Here is a 21,144-nt window from a genome sequence, read left to right on the forward strand (position 1 = left end):
TAAATGTAATAATAAATATCTTGGTTTGATTTTGTCTGATGTGAGCTCAAGTGATATTTCTGTCTGATGCAACGATAATTATCTTGCTTCTCAGTCAGTTTCTATTGTTTCTGTATCTTTCTACCTCAGTAAAGAAAATGTGAATATTTTTAAATTTGATTCTAAAAGTGCAGAATTTTTAATCATGTGGTATTTGTTTTTACTGAGAAATATTAACTATGTGAGATTGATTGAAATTTTTTTGCTTGATTTTAATGACATAAACGATGCGGTTTTTAGTTTTTATAATTATTTAGATGATAGTTTTTGCAAAACTGTTCCTTTTAAATAAACTGTTACTGTTTAATTTCCTTTTTGGTATTCACTTGAAAGCAGGAGACTAATGAAAAGGAAGGCAATGATTCACAAATTTGCTTTAAAGGATGTTAAACCCCGCTTCATATGAAGAATTTAAATCCTTACGATCATCCGTCAAATATAATATTCAAAAAGATTGACGTATATCTACCTTTAGGAGAAAATAATTCTTTTTTAATTCTAAAAAAATTCTGATCTTATTTCAAGGATAAAATAATCGATACGTCGTGTATTATACACTATGATAATGTACGTTATGAAAATGATAGCGATATTGAAAATGCATTTGCTACTGTTCCTAGCACGGATATTGATGTCATTGCTAAATATACAAGTAACATCACTGATGTTATTAAAATCGACAGTGTAATTAAGAAAATGTGGTATTGGCTATCAGGGAATTAATATCATCGATAACAATTGGTGTTAATAACATTCCATCTTTTATTATTTATTACTTACTTATGTTTAATGATATCATTGAGAATGAGTCGTTTTCTTTATATCTGGAAGCACACAAAATTAATTTGTTTCTAAAAAAGGAGCTAAAATGATTGTAAAAAACTATCGTCCTGTTGCTGTTTTAAGTCTTTTGTCTAGAAGTTTTCAAAATGTAATTCATAAAAGACTTTTTCGGCAAGTTAAAAGCCTAATTTCATCTCAACACGGTTTTATTTCTAAACGTTCAATTGCCACTAATTTATATTGTTTGTCAAATAAGATTACTTCTACATTTGATGTTGGTTCTCAACTTGATGTTATTTACACTGACTTTTCGAAAGTGTTTGACTCTATCGATTTTGGAATTCTTTTAAATTAAGTTGCACAATCTTGGTTGTCATGTCAACCTGACGGATTGACTTCATTCTTATTTATGGAAAAGGACTCTCTATGTTCATTTCATTAATAATATTTTATGTGAGTTCTCGGGTACCCCCGGTGTTCCGCAGGCTTATAATATTGGACCTTCACTTTTTATTTTATTTATTAATTACATTACTAGTGTTTTTAAGTATTCTGATTACCTTTTATTTGCTGACGACTTGAAGTTATTTTTTCCAAAACATTCTAATACTGATACTGTTCTTTTATAGAGAGATGTTGATTTTCTTTTTAAATGGATATAGATAACAAACTACACTTGTATATTGATTACTTCAGTATTATTAGTTATGTAAGGAAGGCTCATCCTTTAAATCATGTTTATAAAAAATTAATGACCTTGTATTATTACTCTTATATTCAGTTATAAACTTGGGTATCTTATTTAACACTAAACTTTATTTTTCTGAACATATTGAGTTCTTGATTTTCAGAGCCTATCATAGTCTTGGGATTCTCAAAGGCAATACTAGAGAATTTTCGAGTGAAATTGCCTTGAAGGTTTTAGATTATGCTCATATTAGATCTTCTTTGAAATACTATAGCATTATTTAGGATCCAAATTACCGTAACAAAACTCAAATTATTAGCGTATTCAAACCAGTTTCTTGCGGAACTTGTTTTACAAGAAAAATGGATATGACTCCCAAGTTATATCATCTTCTTGTGTAAGTTATATTCTTAATTTGCTTAAATTGTGTTATAGATGAGATATTTATTGTGTTACTTTCTTTTATAAGGTTATGGATGGTTCGATCGATTGCATTGATATTCTAAGTTCTATAAACTTCGCCTTGCTTTTAAGATTTTTAAGGAACCAGAGTACTTTTCTTTCTAAATTTAACTTATTAAAAGTTTCTCTTTGTACATTTTATAAGATTTTTAATAGGATTTCTAGGGAACTTGACGTTCATTATATGATTCCAAACGTTTTTAAAACGACTTGTTCTCAATTTTTATATACTTGACCTTATTTCTGTATTATTGACGTATTATTTAATTATAATTAATTTTTTTTTTCAATTCTTGACTACACATTTTTTTTATTTTACATATTGTGAAATTTATGTGTACTCATGCTTTTGTATTGCTATTATGTTTGTGTGTGTTTTACTATTTGACACTTGCTAGTTGTTTGTATTTTTATTTATATATGGTTTAGAACATTGTAATTCTTTGTTCTTTTCTGTTCCTTTTTATATGTGTTTTAATTTGGTTTGTGAATAATGTTTTATATTAATGTCTCTGTAGTGAGATTATTTCAAATAAATAAATAAATAAAATATAATTAAATATTTAGTGAAAAATCAACCTTGGGTGATTAAAAATTTCACTTTCTACAACTTCTGCTTTTTATATCATCATCTTCGGATTAATCTTTAAATATCACGTTTTGGTTTCACCTTGACATCAGTTTCCTCTTGTTCTTTTATGCTAGATTTACGCCGAATGATTATTAATAATCAGCTTTCACACGTAAAAAGTCTTATTTATGTAGATCACATGCTAAATTCTTTAAGACTAACATAAAATAATAATCATTAATGGTGGTACGGGATGTTACCGTGTACCCATACTTAATATCACTTCCTATATTATTCAAATGCATAAGAAATATAGGATTTTATTATATTATAAGCCTATTCCTAATTATTCCAGATGAAAATTGTCCGGTATAATTGAAAATCTTCTCCTGTTTCTCAGAAGAAAAATCTAAAAATGGATATTAAACCTTATCGGTAACCGTTATCTTATTTATGCAAGAAATGTATAACTTAGCAACTTATCGTGTAAATACCCATTGTAGTAAATTAATAATGGTACTTATAATGCTTTGGTTTCATTTCATTTTTTTTTTTTTTTTTTTTTTTTTTTTTTTACTGAAACTAAAATAAACAGACTTTAGAAAATTTCACTCAAAAAAGGGAGAAAGTGTTAACTTCTTCCTTTAGAATGGCTTAAAGTGAAGCACATGTTTTCTATCTAGCTGAAGCTTCACTGTTCCTAATTACCCTCACTTACTCTACATAAATGAATATGTAAATTAATATAAAATTGAATTAGTAGAAATCCTTACTTCAAATATTTCTTTATTTTGAATAACAGAATGAATAAACATTTATGCATTGTGCATCTCATTATAACGAATAGTTTCTTGCTCTCATTCTCAATAGCACATATCTGGGGAAAATATCGTCATCCTACTTTCTTTCAAGGCATTATGCATCTACTACCTTTATAATTAAAGACGTTATTCTTCTGCAGTGATCTGGGGATATTTCACTTCGACCAGGTTTCTCTTCTGCATCTGTATTGTATCCAATTACCCTGAATTCCCTTAGAGCTTTACGTGGGTATCTTGCATTCAATAGAAGCTGCCTATAGCTGCATCGATTTCTGTCTTCCTTTGCATGAAAATCTTTTTATGATTAGGGTGAGTCGCCGAATTTTGTTATAAGAATACGCAGATTATATCGAGTAGGCATTTACATCAATAATTTTGTGCGTGTGTGTTTCATGTTTGCCATCTTAGTTGTAAAAAAAAGTAAACATTTGAAAAATGAATATTTTTTATATCATCAACAATAAAAAAAATGCATTTCATTTAAATTAATTGTTTCCCCCTATCAGAAAACAAAACAATAAAAATTTATCTCTAGCCATATTCTAAATGAATCTTTATCTTTTTACAATTGTCTATTTCTTGTTTCCAGATACTAAAAAGAATCATCAACAATATTACATAATCGAGAATAGGAATTAAAAATGATTAGAAGACGAATAATATTAAAATTAACTGCTGAATTTATTTATGAACTTCAACCATCATTTAGTTTGGACGGAAGACTATCTTTATTTTTTGTACTTTCTTATGATCCTTAAAACACATATTTTTAAAAAAAAGCAATAATGAATTCTGAAAAATAATTTCATTTATTTTTATTTGACCCGATTTTGAACTTAATAGTTTAATGCAGTGAAGAAATCATCATCATTTTTTTTTTAGTTAGTGTTAGATATGAATTTCTTGTTTACGAAAGGAGTAATTTATTATTCGATGTGATATCCAATCAATCAAAGATTTATTTCATTGATTGTGTTATTTCATTAACTTGAACAATTTATTACATCAATGATGTAAGCATTTATCTGATCAAATTTACATAGATTTATTTCAAACTGAAAAAAATAATTAATCTTTTAATTCGTGAATAGCTCGATGTCACAGCGATTACTCTTCTTCTGAATTCGGATAGTTCTTTTTTTCCATTTAAGCTAGAGCTACACCTTGTCAGACGACAGGGACGATACCCGTTGATGTCTTCAATATCATACCATTGAAATGGCATTTGGTTTCATTGAATAGAATGCATACCATTAATAGCACTGCCCTTTGATTCCTTGCTTTGTTCATATAATTTTTAATTTCATATAATTCATCATTAAATTGCATTCTAATTTCCTATCATTCATCATTGTTTCATAATTTCTTATTATTTACTATTACCATGTTGTTTCGTGATTTCTTTACTGGCGGTACATATGTTGCAGTAGCACTTCTACAAAAGAACTGGCCAAGATCTTTTCCCATTCAAACTTCATTCTCTCAAGATAATACTCTGGTCTTTTGGTATTTTTAAAACTTTTGTTGATAATTACACATTGCTAAGTACAGTATTATAATATACCAAATGTTATGTACAGGTGCATTTTTCATTTATTTTCTAAAAGATTTTTGAAATTTTGTACATATGTATATTTTCGAAGCCGATACACTATAAAAAAATTTACTGAACGTTTTCAATTGGGAAAGAGAAAAATATATAATTTTAGATGAGGTCAAAAGTGTCTTTTTCCCTTCATTGATTTGAAAAGTGAAAAAGTAGTTTTAGAAAATGTATAAGATATTTAAATGAAATGAAATTTATAATTTAATTTTAAAATATTTATTTCGATTATGAGTGGAAAATTGAGAAGTATAAAAGTGACTTAGCCTAGTTTTAGAGAAAATTTGAATTATCTGTTTTAGATGAAGTTTAATTTGGGTTATTTATTTTAATTTTCTATAATTTTTAAAATTCTGTTATATTAAAAAATGCCTATTTAATAGATAGTTTAATTCTTTTTTCAACTTTATTTCCCTTGTATTACTTCGTGTTTGTATAAAAAACGAACTGTGTAGTTATTTTTAAACATTTGTTGATGTGCTATAGAATTTTGTAATTTTGTTCTCATATGTGTTTATCGAGACAATACTCTTATTTATTATTTTCTGAACTTGATGATGAGTTAATGAATGATTTTATTAAATTGTGAATTTTTATAAGTCGTAATAAAATTGAGAAAAAATATATTTCATTCCATGATATTTATAAGGAATTATAAATATGAGAATAGTAATAATATCGTGTTACTTTGCTCATATTTTTAAAAAGTCTGATTTCAACGAAAAATCACTTCCGCGTCAATTTAAAGTTCAAATTTTACAGGAATTGACAGAAAATTAGAGATATCCATAGTACGATGAACACAATGGCATAAGGGTTTTATAATAATATGAGTGTTTATACTTGAAATTTGAAAATATTTTGGTGAAAATTTTAGTAAGAAAACAAATTACATAAAATTTCGTATTGAAAATTTTAGAGAACATGAAACCCAGCGAACCAGCTGATGGCTAAAGAGACTTGTTTGAGAATAAAAAGTAAAAAAGGGTTAAAATAAGAATGTTTTATAATTCTTAATTCCCTAAGAAATTAAAAAACAAACATTTATTTAAAAATTGAACATACCTAGTTTATTTTCTTACCTGTTTAATATGAGGCTTTAGCATCTGAGTTCATTTTTCGATTATTTCCTTTTATACTATTCCAAACCAGCCATTCCTCTCGAGGCACGTCACCCTCAATTAAAAGCCAACAAAGAGCGGGACGCGTTCCTCCGCCCGCGGGGCCATACTCCCCATAATTTAAGTCCCCATTCATTCCTTTCAGAACTCCTTCCTCTGGGAATGACGTCTTAATAAGAGGTGATGCATGAGAGAGGGCCCTGATCAATACAAGGAGAGCAGTCGATTCGAAAGCCGTGTTGTATCAACACCTGTTACAAGACACTGGACATGGTGACATCGCAACGTCTGGATGAAGCCAATTAGGGACAACAATAGTCGAGATGTCACTTGGAATAGAGGTTTATAGGATTGCAACGATAGAGGAAGGCTGATGATATATATAAATCATTAATTAATATGAATGATTGTATTCTCGAAATAACGTGAATGAATAATGAATAAATCTCTACTAATAATCTGATAATAGTGTGTGTGTATGTGCGTGTGCGTGCGTGCGTGCGTGCGTGCGTGCGTGCGTGCGTGTGTGTGCGTGTGCGTGTGTGTGTGCGTGTGTTGGTGCTCTATATACCATATTATTTGATTTATAGCTACCAAATTAAGTACTTGTATAATTTGGAGGGTGAAAAGAATGTATATATATACATATTTGAAATTTTATTTACAACATTCATTGATTAAAAATTATGATGAATTTTTTTTTTTCATTTTTGAGCAAAAATATCGAAAATATATCAATTTTTTTAATTTATCTTTTTAAAGTTACCGTAATTTATAGTCGTGCAAGGGTTTTTTTAGGAAAGATATTGAAACCTAAGGAAGAATGATTATATTTAATATCTGTATAACTTATCCGAGGAATAAGAAAATAAAATTGCAGTATTGTGAAAGTTAGACGAGTGTACTACCATTTCATTTTTAATAGCATTATGTTGCCACGAAAGTTGACTCTTTTAAGATAGTTCATATACACAATGTTGAAATTGGAAGCAAAGCTATTAAAATAACGCGACTTGGATGTCTGTGATAACTTGATGCTTAAAAATATTTTCTTGGAGGAATCATGAATATTAAGTTATGCATAAGAAATTTAATTGAAAATAAATGCAACCAATATTTTTAGCGAACCAGCTGGTCTACAGAAGCGGCTTGTCAGTTATAGAGTTGTCACAAATGATTACTTCTCTAATCATACTTACTTTAATGAATATCGCCTTCTGTTGACGTGGCATGAATAAACAAATATGATACTCTAATAAAATATTTATTAAATTTGAAAAATCATTTTAAAATTTTATATAATAAAACGTATTTTTTTCTCCGTAATCAGTAAATTTCCCAATGAATTTTAAAATTAAATTTAAAATAGTTTTCTTAAAGATACAAAAATATATATATATATATATTTCCTTAAAATTATGAGGTAAAGTAAATAAATGGAATTTTTAAAAATCGCCATGGTTTTTTTTAAGTTGTTATTTTTAAGTCTTTATTTAACAAAATTTTTTTATGTGGGTTAGTGTAAAGAAAGCTGTAAATTATTCTACATCTAGCATATTACTTTAAAAATTCTTTTTAATATATTTTCTGTTGTAAAGTCGGCATCTAATGAAGTTTAAATTTATCCTTCATAGTCACCTAAATTTGTATTTTTATGAATACTATTACTTAATATTATTCCACAATGGCGCTATTGCATTTATCTCAAACACATGAAAAGAAATTTACAAATCTGAGAATATAGAATTCGCTTTTCACTTGATTTTTAAAAAAATAAGTACTTATCGGTTTTTAATATTTTGATTAAATGGATTAAATGCTCTTTTACAAATTCGGACCATATTAAGTGTAGTTTATTGAAAATAATGATACGCGAAAACTCTTATAAAAAGTTTATATATATATATATATAAATTACTTGCGTTTAATTTGCGCTGTTTTTAAACCTTTCGCTGCTAAAGGTAATTGAAGGTGATTCACCTGGGAATGTGTGTGGTTTATAACTACACTAAATCAAGTAAAATATTAGTCCTGAATATTCTAATCTTCTAAAAAAATAGTTAAACCATTCCGAGAATATATTAATTTTAAACATAATAATTCTGTATTGTAATGAATTTTTTACATCCAAAAATTATACGTTAAATTTCATTTAATTCAGTTTATCATGCAAATGTATATAGAAACATATCTATCACTAATAGTAAAAAAGAGCAAAGTGATAACTTTTTGAATGACGCCAATTTCAAAATTTCTTTGTATATAAATGTAAGAATAAAATTAAGAAGGTAAAGATACTTAAACAGATAAATCAAATTGAAAGTATTAGTGGCAGGGTAATTAATGGATTGAAAGTTGAATAAAATGAAAGAAAATATTTTTAAAGAAAAGTTATATCTTAATAAATACTGTACTCAAGATTCGGTTGAATGGTGGGATTCTTATAATTTAACGACGAAGAAATTCGTCTTATTCATTATCCATGAATTCTGAAACATTTTTGTAAAAGAGTTTCATCTTAGAAACAGTTTCATTTTGCTCATAACAGTTTAAACCAGCAAAAGGGGTCTCTCAGAAACTTTCTCATACCCTCCAATAAAGTTCCTATTATAAACCAATCCAAACCTTACGTATATTAATGTGTGTTCAATTGTACAGCCTACGCGTAGCCGCAAACGCCTGGCCTGGTATTGGTGAACAGTAGTAAGCATTCTTACAAACCTATCGTGAGAATATGTATTTTAGACACTTTTTTGAGGAGTAATTGACACCAAAATTTAACTCAAAATGACAGTTTTAGTTACAAGATAGCATATCAAATTTCATTGATTCATGTCATTGCGTTTACTTATTGGATTTACATGTATGCTAAACTACAAACCGATAGACGATCAAATCCGTGACGAAACTGCTTCAAAATTTGATAAGTATCTATATTTTAAACATGCGTACCGATTTTATCTACTTTTCTTTTTTTCGTTTTGTTATTATAGAGGTCTCTTGTATGCGAATTTTCAAGCAGACAACTTCTTGTGAATGGATTTCGTTCAAAATTTGACAGAAATCTACAAATTCGATCATTAGTCCATATACCAAATTTCAGAAGTCTTCCACAAAATGTTTTTGAATTATCGTGTTCAAAGGCAGAATGACATACAAACATAATGCCAAATATATGTTGTTGTTGTTTTTTTGGACTCAGAGAAGTCTGAACCATGGAAATGTGTTAAAATTTCGAGTTCAGATTTTTTTGACGATTACTATACTTTCTCTATACTTTGTATACCAGAAAGTAAAAATTTAATAAAGATTATTTTTAAGATATTTAACAAAGAGTTACCATAATTTCTAATTTTTTTTATCTATAAATAAATTTTGAATTAAAAATTAAGCTAATTCATATTCTGTAATTTTTTTCTTCCTTACACTATGAATTTTAATTACAAATTTCGGACATATCTTAAATAGTTCATGAAACGGAAAGGAGGAAGAATGAACAAGAATTGAAAATTTAAATAATTTCGAGTGTCGTGTCGTGTCTTTTCAGCAACTCGATTTTTACAAAGAAAATCAAAATGAAGGACGAGAAAAGAGTGCGCGTCTTATTTGGGGGCTCATTTATTGTCGTTGGCGTGTTGTTTATTTAAACATTTCTCGCCGACTGAGCAAACTTGGAAGCTTGCCACTCAGAAACAATGGAAACAACTTAGTTACTCGAGAAAGGGAATCTTTCGGTTCAGACAGGCTTTTTTTTCGAGGTCGTTCAGATTCTTTGGAAGAATGCATGCTCAAAACGCATTTTGTCTGTCTTTTGTGAAAGTTTAGAAATGGAAATAAAGTTTAAAACAAAACACTCAAAACAATTTAAAGGGCAGAAATGTAATTATTCTTCAGCCTGAATGATTTGAACTCTTGAAACAACTCAAAGAATTTCATTCTCCTATATGAAGATTTATAATTACAGATGGAAAATGGAAACAAAACTACTTAAGCTATAAATTGCAGTCGTACTTAAGATTTCGAAAATTTCGTTGCATATTGTTTTCAATTACTCTATAAATTTTGGAAATGATTAAGAAAATTATTCCGTCTTGAAATATTCAAATTAAATCTGTTGAATTATTGTTTGTAATTCCAATTCTCTCTTTTTCTTTCTGTTTACAGTAATTAATGGGCTTCGTTTACTTATTAAATTTTCGATTCTGAATCGTGGCCTATTTTCCCATGCGAGTTTGGGAATGGAAAAATTTATTTTTCGCCTTTTGAAGGGTCACTCATTGAAGAAGTTTAGTAGGTTCAATTTAAAAACGTTTTAAACATAATTATTGAAATATCTGTTAAGGATAAATTTTCAAAAATATTATTTATTGAGGAAATAAGGATATATTCGCTATGTGATTAATTAAATATGTGAAAAGGAAAGAAATTTATTTCAATAATGATGTGAGTGTTGTTTAGTTTCTTTTTAAAACAAATTTCCTCTTTATTGCATGCGATTTGAGAAAGAGTTATTTTCATATAAATTTAGTTAATTCCAGAAAATTTGACATTGTTTTCTCTGTATTGACATCTGTTTTTGGATTACATTTTTAAATATCTTCTTACATCATTTTTCTGTGTTAATTTATTTAATTGAAAACTGAAAAATTCTTATAACGAAAGAAATGCGATATTTTATATAAATACAAATTTGGAATAAGTTATATTATTTATAATTTTTTTAAATATCTTTATATAGATAATGAAATATTTTTAAATTTTTTCTGTGATACTATATGGAAATTATTTATATGAATTATTTTTAGGCATAATTCTATAAAGATCAATAAAACTCTCTTTTGTTGATTATGTTTTACCCTCAGAATTTTGAGAAATTAAAACTCATTTTCTTCTGAAAAAATAACTGAGGAAAAGAAATCTAAAACTTTTATTTCCATTCATAAGCTTCACATGACTACTCCAAAGGGCAACAATGAGAATCTGGAAATTTTTTTAAAATACTCTTTGATAAGCATTTCTAGAAAAGAAAAAGATATATTGCAATAGGGGTACAAGGATTAGATTTAAACTGAACTTTTGGAAAAATAACAAGATAGTTGTTGTGTGAATAATTTTATCGTTAAAAATACTATGAAAATATTTTTTGCATTGTATAAAATATATTGGCAAAAAGGGACTTTCAATTTTATTGCAGAATTGTTCTAATGTGATTTGTATCACTGGAATATCTGTTATTTCGTAATGTAGCTATTTGACGTATTTTAATTTTTTTAAACTTCCACGAAAAAAATAATTACAACTTTTTTTAAATAATTTTCCTGAATTGCATGCAGTGATTCAGATGACATATATTTTGTAAAAAAAAAATAGTCTTGCATTCTAGGGTTGACTTTTTAAATCATTAATAAAATTTTTACACACTTTAAAAATTATTGAACCCTTTGATTACACATTTATTTGAAACGACTTTTGTATTTGAAGCGCATTTAATTTTTTGAACATATGAAGGCAGTAGCAATTACTTAAGAATTCATTTATTTCTTATTATTCAGAATATATACTGTCACATGATATTGAGATGACATAAGCTAATCAAAATTGCAAAAAAAACAACAAAAAAACAAAACAAAAAAAACATAAATTTAAACAAATACAGAACTTTCTGATACATCAAATATACCCAGAGGGTTTATAATTATAAAAGGTCATTAGAAGACTTGATAGCAAATATTTATTGAAATCATTAAAAAAAAAAGGCGTTTAATATTTATACGGAAAGGAATTTCACTGAATAAAAGCATGATAACCTATTACTTTGCCTTTTATAATTAAAAGTTATAAATCTATTCCTGAATTGTAGCTTTCATTGCAGTTTTCAGTGTATATCTGGTTATTATTCATCTTTTAAAATTTGTAAATTCCATTCTACTTCATCTCGAACCCTTCTTCCGTTTCTCCTGGAATTGCTCCGCCCTTGCTCGTCCTTTTGACGCAGAATGATATTCGTCTTATTGGCTTTCAAGCGAATAGACACCACTCACCAACAAATGACTCTTGCTGCGAAGATAGGGCGCACATTTTTAGCTTCCACGTCCTTATCTAGCGCTCCGAAGAGGGCGTTTTCCAGGGGCTGTCACAGGGAGAGCTAATTGATGGATTGTCATCGCCAGGAGTGGGTGTTCGATAGGATCTCGCGCCTCAGTGGTCGTCCAGTAATGTAGCGAGTGGGGAATGGCAGTTGCGCGCTTAAAATCTTCGTAATTAGAGATTGCTGTTTAACCTTTGTAATTCCTTGGGGGGAGGCTTGAGTCCCTATTTCGCGTTAATTCGGTTAAGACCAAGGGAATTTAGGTGTTCTCTTGACAAAGTGTCAGATCAGAGTATAGGAAATAGGTACCAGAAAAGTTAACTTTAGATGTAAAAAAATAATTAAATAAAAACATTTCTTTAAAAAAAAAAAAAGAGCATTTTTAAAGTACGTAAAGAATAACATTTTAGATTTGCTTAAGTCATTAAGTGTACTTTTGAAGGTATTATACATTCTGAGCGTTTATAGTTTTTCCTGACTTATTAGATGTATTTAGTAAAATATTTTGGGCACACTAATCGAATTTTGAGTATCATAATTTTTGACAATTTTGGGCTACCTCAAGGAAGATACACCAATCAACTGCTATTCGTAGGCCGGGATAGCCTGGTTGGTAGAGCGTCGGATTCGCGTCCCTTAGGTTGCGAGTTCGAACCCCGCCGGATGAAGATTCCGCACGTGCTTGGTGGCTGACGCGCGTTAAATCTGTCGTGGTCACAAAGTTCTGCATGTCGAGAGTAATACCACTGGGGGTACTGGATCAGGGGTGATCGTTCACTAATTCAGGTCTAAATTACGATCTGTGGTTGAGTGAATGAAATGCGTGAAGAAAGTCCGCCCCGTAAAAAGGGTTGTGACGTGTGTGTAGCCAAGTCATTCTCTTTGCCCTAGATGGCGCTACTATAAAAACAAGAGGCGCTCCCTCTCAGGCTTAAATCGGCTGTCTTCGAACAGCGGGCTTGCCCATGGCAAGTGCCATAAGAAACAACAACAACAACTGCTATTCGTTAATTGACTTAAATGAATGAAATTGAAAACTTTATAATTCCATCGATCTTATTCGTTGAGAAATATAACTTTTTCCTTTCTCGAAAACAAAAGCAAAATAATCGTCAAAAATTCGAACTCGAGAATCTCCACGTTTCAGATTTCCCTCGAAAAACACATATTTTTTTTTTTTTTTTTTTTTTTTTGTATTATGCTTGTATGTGCCAAAAATAAAGATAACTTAAAATTGCTTTGAGATAGACGAATGAGATTGATATATGATGCCAGGTATTAATCGTTAAAACTTTCGCCCTAGGATCCACAATAAATTCAGTAAAAATGCTAAAATTCAAGGAAAAAGTTAATATTTCGTAATTATTGTACGCCAGTGCCATGCAAAGCATTAACTGGAATAACGCTCTTATTTTGTATGGGAGAAAATTTTAGAGAAACCATTTCCACTGGTTTCCCACTTCTTCCCTCCCCCCCCCTCCTTTCATAAAAAATTAATTCAAAAATTTTGTTTAAAATGTTAGTATGGCAACAATATTTTACTGAAAGTATATCTGATAGAATCATAGTACTCGATGGTACATGGTCAAAATCGAAATTTTCGATTTCGTATATTTTTAACATTACATTTATTGATTTTAATTACATAAAAAAAAGCAGTCATTTGCAGAATGTATGGCATTTTTTCTATTCGAAATATTTTCCTTCTTCTAATAACTTAGAAAGTACGCATTGTGTTCCGATGAATGTAAGCATTCTGTATGGACATGAACATTACAGAAAAATCTAATAAGTTCATGTTACTAAAGCCCAAAGGATTAAAGAATATTGATTATTCACCTCGCATAATGGTGCTCATATTAAAGCTGTCTTATTTGTGAACGCCATTTGAGTAGTGAAGGATTAGATAAGTGGTGATATAACTCACAGAATTGCACTGACATGGAAACATGACAGCTTCAATATTTCTATTTAATTTTTCTCATTAAAAATGAGAAGACACATTGAAAAGGGTTTTGAATGTGAAATTACAAAAATCTTTTTCAATTTGAGTATTGTATCATTTAGTTATTGTATCATTTAGTCATAACGAAATGAGTACTTAATTCTAATTATTCTCATTCCTTTACTGCGATTATTTTTAGTAATTAGAATGGCAATTTAATTGTTAATTAATTTGTTTAAATTTAGATGCATAATTTTACATTAGCTTCAACAAATAGAATACTGCAGAATTAAAATGAAAAGACACTTCAAAAATTATTTTGAAAATGAAATTACAAAGATATTTTTCATTTGAGTATTGTAGTATTTAAGATTTTGCTGTTAAATAATTCTAAATGTTTTATTATGATTGAAAATAAGTGAATAATTCTAATTATACTCTTTCATTCCCTTAGAGATGAAGTTCAAGCACCACAAAGATTAATTTAATTAACTAGAAAATCAATTTATTTGTTAATTAGATCGTTTAAATCTAGATGCATCATTTTGCCTTGCCATCAATTAGTAGAATACTTCAGAATTTATAAAATTATGCTAAATGCATTTTCAGGTAATTAAATTGCTAATACTTTTAATTCAAAACTAATCTATTTCATTAAATAATTCATAACCAATTCTATTTTTATTTAATGTAGAAACGAAATTTTCCGCTTCTCCTTTTGTAGGGTTCATATTGATTAAAATTTACGTAACAAAATCATTTAATTTATGTGATTTAATTATCTTTTCCTATTACACTTGCTATATATCTCTAAGAAAATAATCTTCATCATTTCTCTCTCGTTGAGGCCTTCTACGCAATCTAATTAAATTGAATTTTAATTATATAACAGAATCCTAAGATCTTTCAAAATAATCTTCGTCCTCTAATTACTGAAACTACATTCGGCGATATGCTTTAAGTATCCTGTAACTGACACTATCAATTCAGAGGAGGAACTTTAAGAGTGTCATGAGCTTGCTGACAGAATACGATAGAATCGTGTTTGGAGCATATGGTATTGGCTAGATTAAAGAGACAACTCTGATTAATGGTGAGGGATTTCCGATAACTAACGCTAACCGTTAATTATAATTAAAACAGCTGGAGTTACATGAGATGAGTTGCAGGTTCCCCTCCTGGAGAGTTTCTAAAAATTTGTTTGGAGGAATGATTAATATAAGATATCTCCCATTAATATTTCGGGATCGGTAAATTATTTAAAGCTTTTGAATTTATTGTAAATCCATATGCATGTTTGATCAAATATATTTTGTTAGGTAGAAAATTTAGAATGTAGGTGTGATGGTTTAAAATGAGATAAAATTATTTTTATACAATATGTTTTACGCCCACTTCAAAGGAGGCAAATTCATATTCGGGGAATCCTTACTTCACGAGATTCAGTTATTTCAATTCATAAGAATGGAGAATTCATGTAGTCAAAATTTTACTAAAGTATTCGTTTAGTTAATAAACGAAAAAAAAAAACATTGAATGTGATCGCTTTGTCTCAAAAGGGAAAAAACGCCAGGTTGGTCTCATTATTTAATGGCGTTCTTTCTACTATAGGTGCCCATTCAAGATGCCTTAAAAAGTGGAACAAGTTTTTATTTTCCAAAATACTGCACCTAGGCGTATATTTTCAATTTCAAAGTTTCATTAAATGAAGTGGACTGTTGCTTGAAAATATTTTGACGTTTGTGGAAGTTAATAGTAAAACAATTTTTAAAAAGCAAATTTTTATATTTCCCTCTTTATATAATTAAGCAAAATAAGGCATTTAACTATAACATTCAATGTATAATGAATATGAAGGTAGATGTTGGTTTTACGTGTATAACATGCTACATTTGACAACATAGCATTCTTGATTCTTCAAACTTTCTTTTCTGGACATTCTGGATTTTTTTTTAAATTTTGAATCAGGGCGAAAATATGAACGTTAAAAATATTTGCTCTTTTAATTGCATTGAATAAGTAGATTTGTTTTTGTATTGAATCCATATTCTTTTTTTAAAAGATTATCCCATGATGCATTGGGTTTTTCATAAAGAGCATCTAGTGTGTTAAAAATGAAACTCATTTTAAACCTCTTATACTTACTGAATAGCAAATTGAAGAAAATCTTGGAGTAGTATAATGAATAATTTACTCCGTAATTATATCTTTCTTGAAAAAATTTCTTTATTCAAATTCAATTAAATATCTCCATACACATCTTAGTTAATTTCATTTAGTGTCAATTAATATTAGAAGAATTTTGATACAAATTTAATTATCTAAAATTGATGGAATTTTATAAATAGATCTAGTTTTTGGTTTGCAGAAAATTTGTTTTTAAGTGGTTCTCAACCCCCCCCCCCCACCCGTGGATGAATCACCACATTAGTGATGCTTGCTTATCTATTTCAATGTTACACATTGGCAGAAAATGAAATTTCATCACTAAGGAGGAATATCGTCCAGTAAATGAAAATAAATCATTAATAAACCACGGAAAGGTTGTGCAGTAGCTTCTGAGGGTAAAGACACCTGAGCACCCGAGGGCAGAAGTCTGACTTCTAGCTCATATGAAGATGAAACTCACACATTCGCTTGCACACCCCCTTTTTACTGGGGGGCAATTCACACACCTCACAGATAGAAAACAGATGAAGAACAACCATGCCCGAACCAGGATTCGAACCCCGGTCGCCCAGATATAATTCATCTTATTATTTATAATAAAGCATAAAACTGATTTAAAATTTAAAAATATGTACGCGATACTGAAACTGCTCTGTATTCTGTACGTTCTTTTCGTTGACAGCAATTCTTATTTGTTGCTGTATTCAGTAAGAGCAACGAAAATTGTAATGAAATAAGGATTAATATGTAATACGTGCTCTATCGGTAGAGACCGAAACAAGGCAGATTATTCTTTCATATGACCCGCGAGTTTCAGTAATGATGGAGGTGAACTTTCCATTGGATTTCACACATAGATATATTAAACAGAAAAGATGTTTATCTAATCCAATTTATTTTTAAAGACAGGCCACAAGAAAATCTGTACGGACACTAACTTTTCTGCATGATTTTTTGTCATTCGCGAAACCTATATCACTGGATACCAGACATTACATATCTCCACGACATTTAATATTCTGAATACTGTTCAATATAGGGAAGATATCGTTGCAATTTATGAGTATTTTATGCTATTAGAATTGGTAAGAATGTCCAATTACTTATATTTTTAATGTTAGAATTTATTTTTCATTATTTTATATAAGATAATTTATAAAATTATTATTTGCATAGAATATAATTTTATTTACCACATGACTTTTTGGAAAATTTTCACAGAAAATTTCTTTACACTAATTATATTTTTTTACATTAAGTATGGATACATAAAGTTACCATTTGTGATATCAAAGAATTTAAGCGCTTTAGCTGTTTTTCACATTAAAAAAAAATCTCAAATTTAAATAATCCATCTGATAAAAAAGAATATAGATTTATGCTTTTTTGTGTGTGAATTGAACCGGGAATTAATTTATGGTAATAAAAATAAAAAAAAAATCTAGAATTAATGTCTGGAAGTGAGGATTTATATTCTATGTATTAAGTGTATTAATGCTTCAATAATTCTAATTAACACGAAAATAACAACTCATATTGATATATTACCAGGAAATTTTTTTAACTTTCTGTGTCAAATTCATATTCTGAAACCTGAAGTAATCATAGTGAAATATTTTAAATAATTGGAACAATACGGTCAGTCAGTTACACCATTTATTCATCTAAAATTGTTTTAGATTTTAAAACATAATTCTAAATTTTTGCGCTGTCTGCAATCAGACAATTTCTTTAAAAAAAATTTTTTTTATTAACAACGTTTTAATTATCTCACTGAAATTTTGAATACAAGTATACAGTCACTCAAAAAAGTATTGGGACACTTGGCGTGAATAACTGCAAAGCTATTTATAAAACTATTTACCACATTAAAAAAAAAAACAAAGTGAATCAAGAAATATTTTAACATTTGGTCTATAATTTGAAATGAAAATTTAATTGGTATTTTTGAATTATTATTTGATATAGCTTTTCATATATAATTCAAAAGCAAATAGGAGTAAAAAAAGGTATTGGGACACTTTTGAAATAAGAAACTCGACAAATATATAGCACACAAATAAAAGTGAATTAACTATTACTTTTTTTAGACTATAATTTTAAACTTAAAAGTTTCAACAAATAAGATTACTTTTAGAAAAAAGTGGAGAAATAAAGATATATCAGTTGATGTACGAAATCTTATAATAAGTCATTGGAAAAATGGTAAATCAATTCGTAGTATAGTACATATCTTGAAATGGAGTAAGTCTACTGTTTTTAACATTATTCAAGGTTCGAGAAAACAAACAGTGTTGAAAACAAGCAAAGATCAGGGCTTCCAAGCGCATTTAATGAACGTGAAGAGAGGAGTTTTGTGAAACAAGTTCACTTCAACCCAAAAACTGATGCAGTCAAATTGACTCTGCGATGTAAAAGTAAGTTCGGAAAATCTGTAAATCCTGAAACTGTCAGAAATGTTTTAATAAAACATAAATATAATGGCAGGGTACCTCAAAGAAAGCCCTACATCAGCAAAGCTAATCGACAAGCTAAGCTGGCGTTTGCTAAAAGTATGTACAGCAACCAAAATAATTTTGGGGAAAATGTAATTTTTGTTCGTGAAAGAAAATAAAACATTTTCGGATCGGACAACAAGCAAAAAATTTGGCGGAAACCAAATACAACAATGCATGTGAAAAGTTTATGACATACTATCAAATATGGAGGTGGCAATCAAATAGTCTGGGGCTGTATTGCAAGCACTGTTGCCGGGTACTTAAACTGTATTGATGGAACAATGAATAAATATGTCTATCTTGACATTCTCAAGCGAAATTTAAAGTAGAGTGAGAGCGAGTTGGGAATCTCAAGACATTGTAAGATAGACCAAGATAATGACCTGAAACATATTTATAAATTATGATGCTATTTACAAGATATGGGTCCTCTACCAATGTCCATGTGACTCCTGCACAAAGTCCAGACCTTAATCCTATTGAGCATGTGTGGAATTATTTGCAGCAAAAACTTAAATATGTGAACATCAAATTTCTAACAAGCAGGATTTAAGAAAACATTTGGTCGAAGAGTGGGCCACAATGGATGGATCATTTTGCAAAAAATGGGTCCAATCCATGCCAAATAGACTATAAGAGATCATGAAAAACAAGGGTGGCCCAACAAGATATTAACTTTTAAGTTTACATTGTTTTTCTTAATTTATTGGGAAGTGTACCAATACTTTTTTGAGCACGTGTTTTTACTTGATTTCTTTTATTTTTAATTATAGCAATAATTGTATTAATATGAGAGTTTTGTTTGAATTATTGTGATTTGTATATATTAAAATAGTATTTACTTCTTTGTTTTGGTTTCATTTGTATATTTAAGTGCAATATTATGATAAAATTTGTGAACTTGTGGTGTGTCCTAATACTTTTTTGACAGACTGTATGTCAAAAAGAAAAATACCAAAGATATTCAACTCGTATTCCGTCATTGAACGAAGTAAAATGTAATGAAAAATTAAAGGATTTTTCGCATTGTAATATAGATGCTTCAAGAAACTTACAACATTCTGAAGTTTCCAAATTTACTGATAACCATAATTATAGTTCAGCAACGGATTGTAAAACCCTCCGCGCATTTGCGCTTGCGTTAGGGTGGGTTTAATTCGTCAAACTAGGGGTGAAAGGAAAGATGAAAGGAGGAGATGTTTACATTTACTTGTATCTACTAGGGGAAATTCAAGGTCAAAGGAAATACCGGAAATACACTCATCTCACCCCTTAATGAGATGGAGTCATCGAAATTGGGTTGTCTCAGAATCCGTTGGATCCGTTTTTATATCTTAAGACTTCAATTACATCTGTTAAAATGTGTAATTTCCAACTTTAATAGAAGTATTAAGTTATTGGATGATATAGTTAATTAAGAAGAGTATTTTAGTGTTCTTAAACAATCTGATAAGGCAAAAAAAAAAAAAGCATCATGGTTTACTTCTTTTTCCCTTTATAAGAACCAAGAAACCTTTTCGCAAATATAGCGAAGAAAATCCTTCATTGATAAATGTATAAGATAACGGATTCCATTTTAAAAATTGCTATTGGATAATTTATCGGCCCATACGAAAGCCTCATGCTAGACAAAATCTCTTCGTTCACTCCTTTTAAAGGTACCTCTGGTATAAAATTAGAGTAAGCATTATCATACCCTGGGAAAGGAATATTGATCACCTCATTTGCATGACTTTCTTCTGAGTAAGAAGGTATTATTTTTAGACCTCCTGAGTCTTAAAGTACTTGTCCCTAATCCTCCTAAATGCAAAAATGAGGGGGGCGTATGCTCTCATTCAGGGCTTAGGGTTATTTATGGTCACAGTGACGTCATACTCATGCGTGTGTGAGTCCGACGTGATTTGTGGAAGTTGCTGACGTCGTTCTCGCCCTCTGACGTCGTCTAGTCTGCCACTGGATAATGGTGAAAAGAAATAAGAAATATCCCCCCCATCCCCTTCATTCATTGTGCCGTATTTGATCTGGGTTTTCTCCCATTTTCATTCATAGCCGTTTTATATACGGCGCAGCCTATTGTTTTTCGTCCACATGAGAACTTGTTTTCTACAGTCCTTTTGTTCTTTTAATAAATTAAGGAATTATATTACTTTTTCATCCGATCATTCTCTCTGACAAAAGTTTTATATTTGGCCATTTTTCTAGTGTTACTGTCTCATAGAAAAATGTAGTTTTATTTTAAAAGCATTCGGATGAGATGACATGAGGAAAAAATAAAAATAATTGTGGTATTATTCTTCTAAGAGAAGGTCATCCGCTTTAAAGCAGTTTTAATGTACAATTCCCTCAGAATGATGCA

The 21,144-nt window shown here is 29.3% G+C and overlaps 1 protein-coding gene across 2 annotated transcripts in view; it reads left to right on the top strand.

The window, feature by feature from the left end:
* Nucleotides 1-21,144, top strand: part of LOC129981382 (cytoglobin-1-like) — a 201,702-nt gene that overhangs the window by 74,566 nt on the left and 105,992 nt on the right. The window lies entirely within an intron of this gene.

Source organism: Argiope bruennichi, chromosome 8 (assembly GCF_947563725.1).
Source record: "Argiope bruennichi chromosome 8, qqArgBrue1.1, whole genome shotgun sequence".
Taxonomy (NCBI): domain Eukaryota; kingdom Metazoa; phylum Arthropoda; class Arachnida; order Araneae; family Araneidae; genus Argiope; species Argiope bruennichi.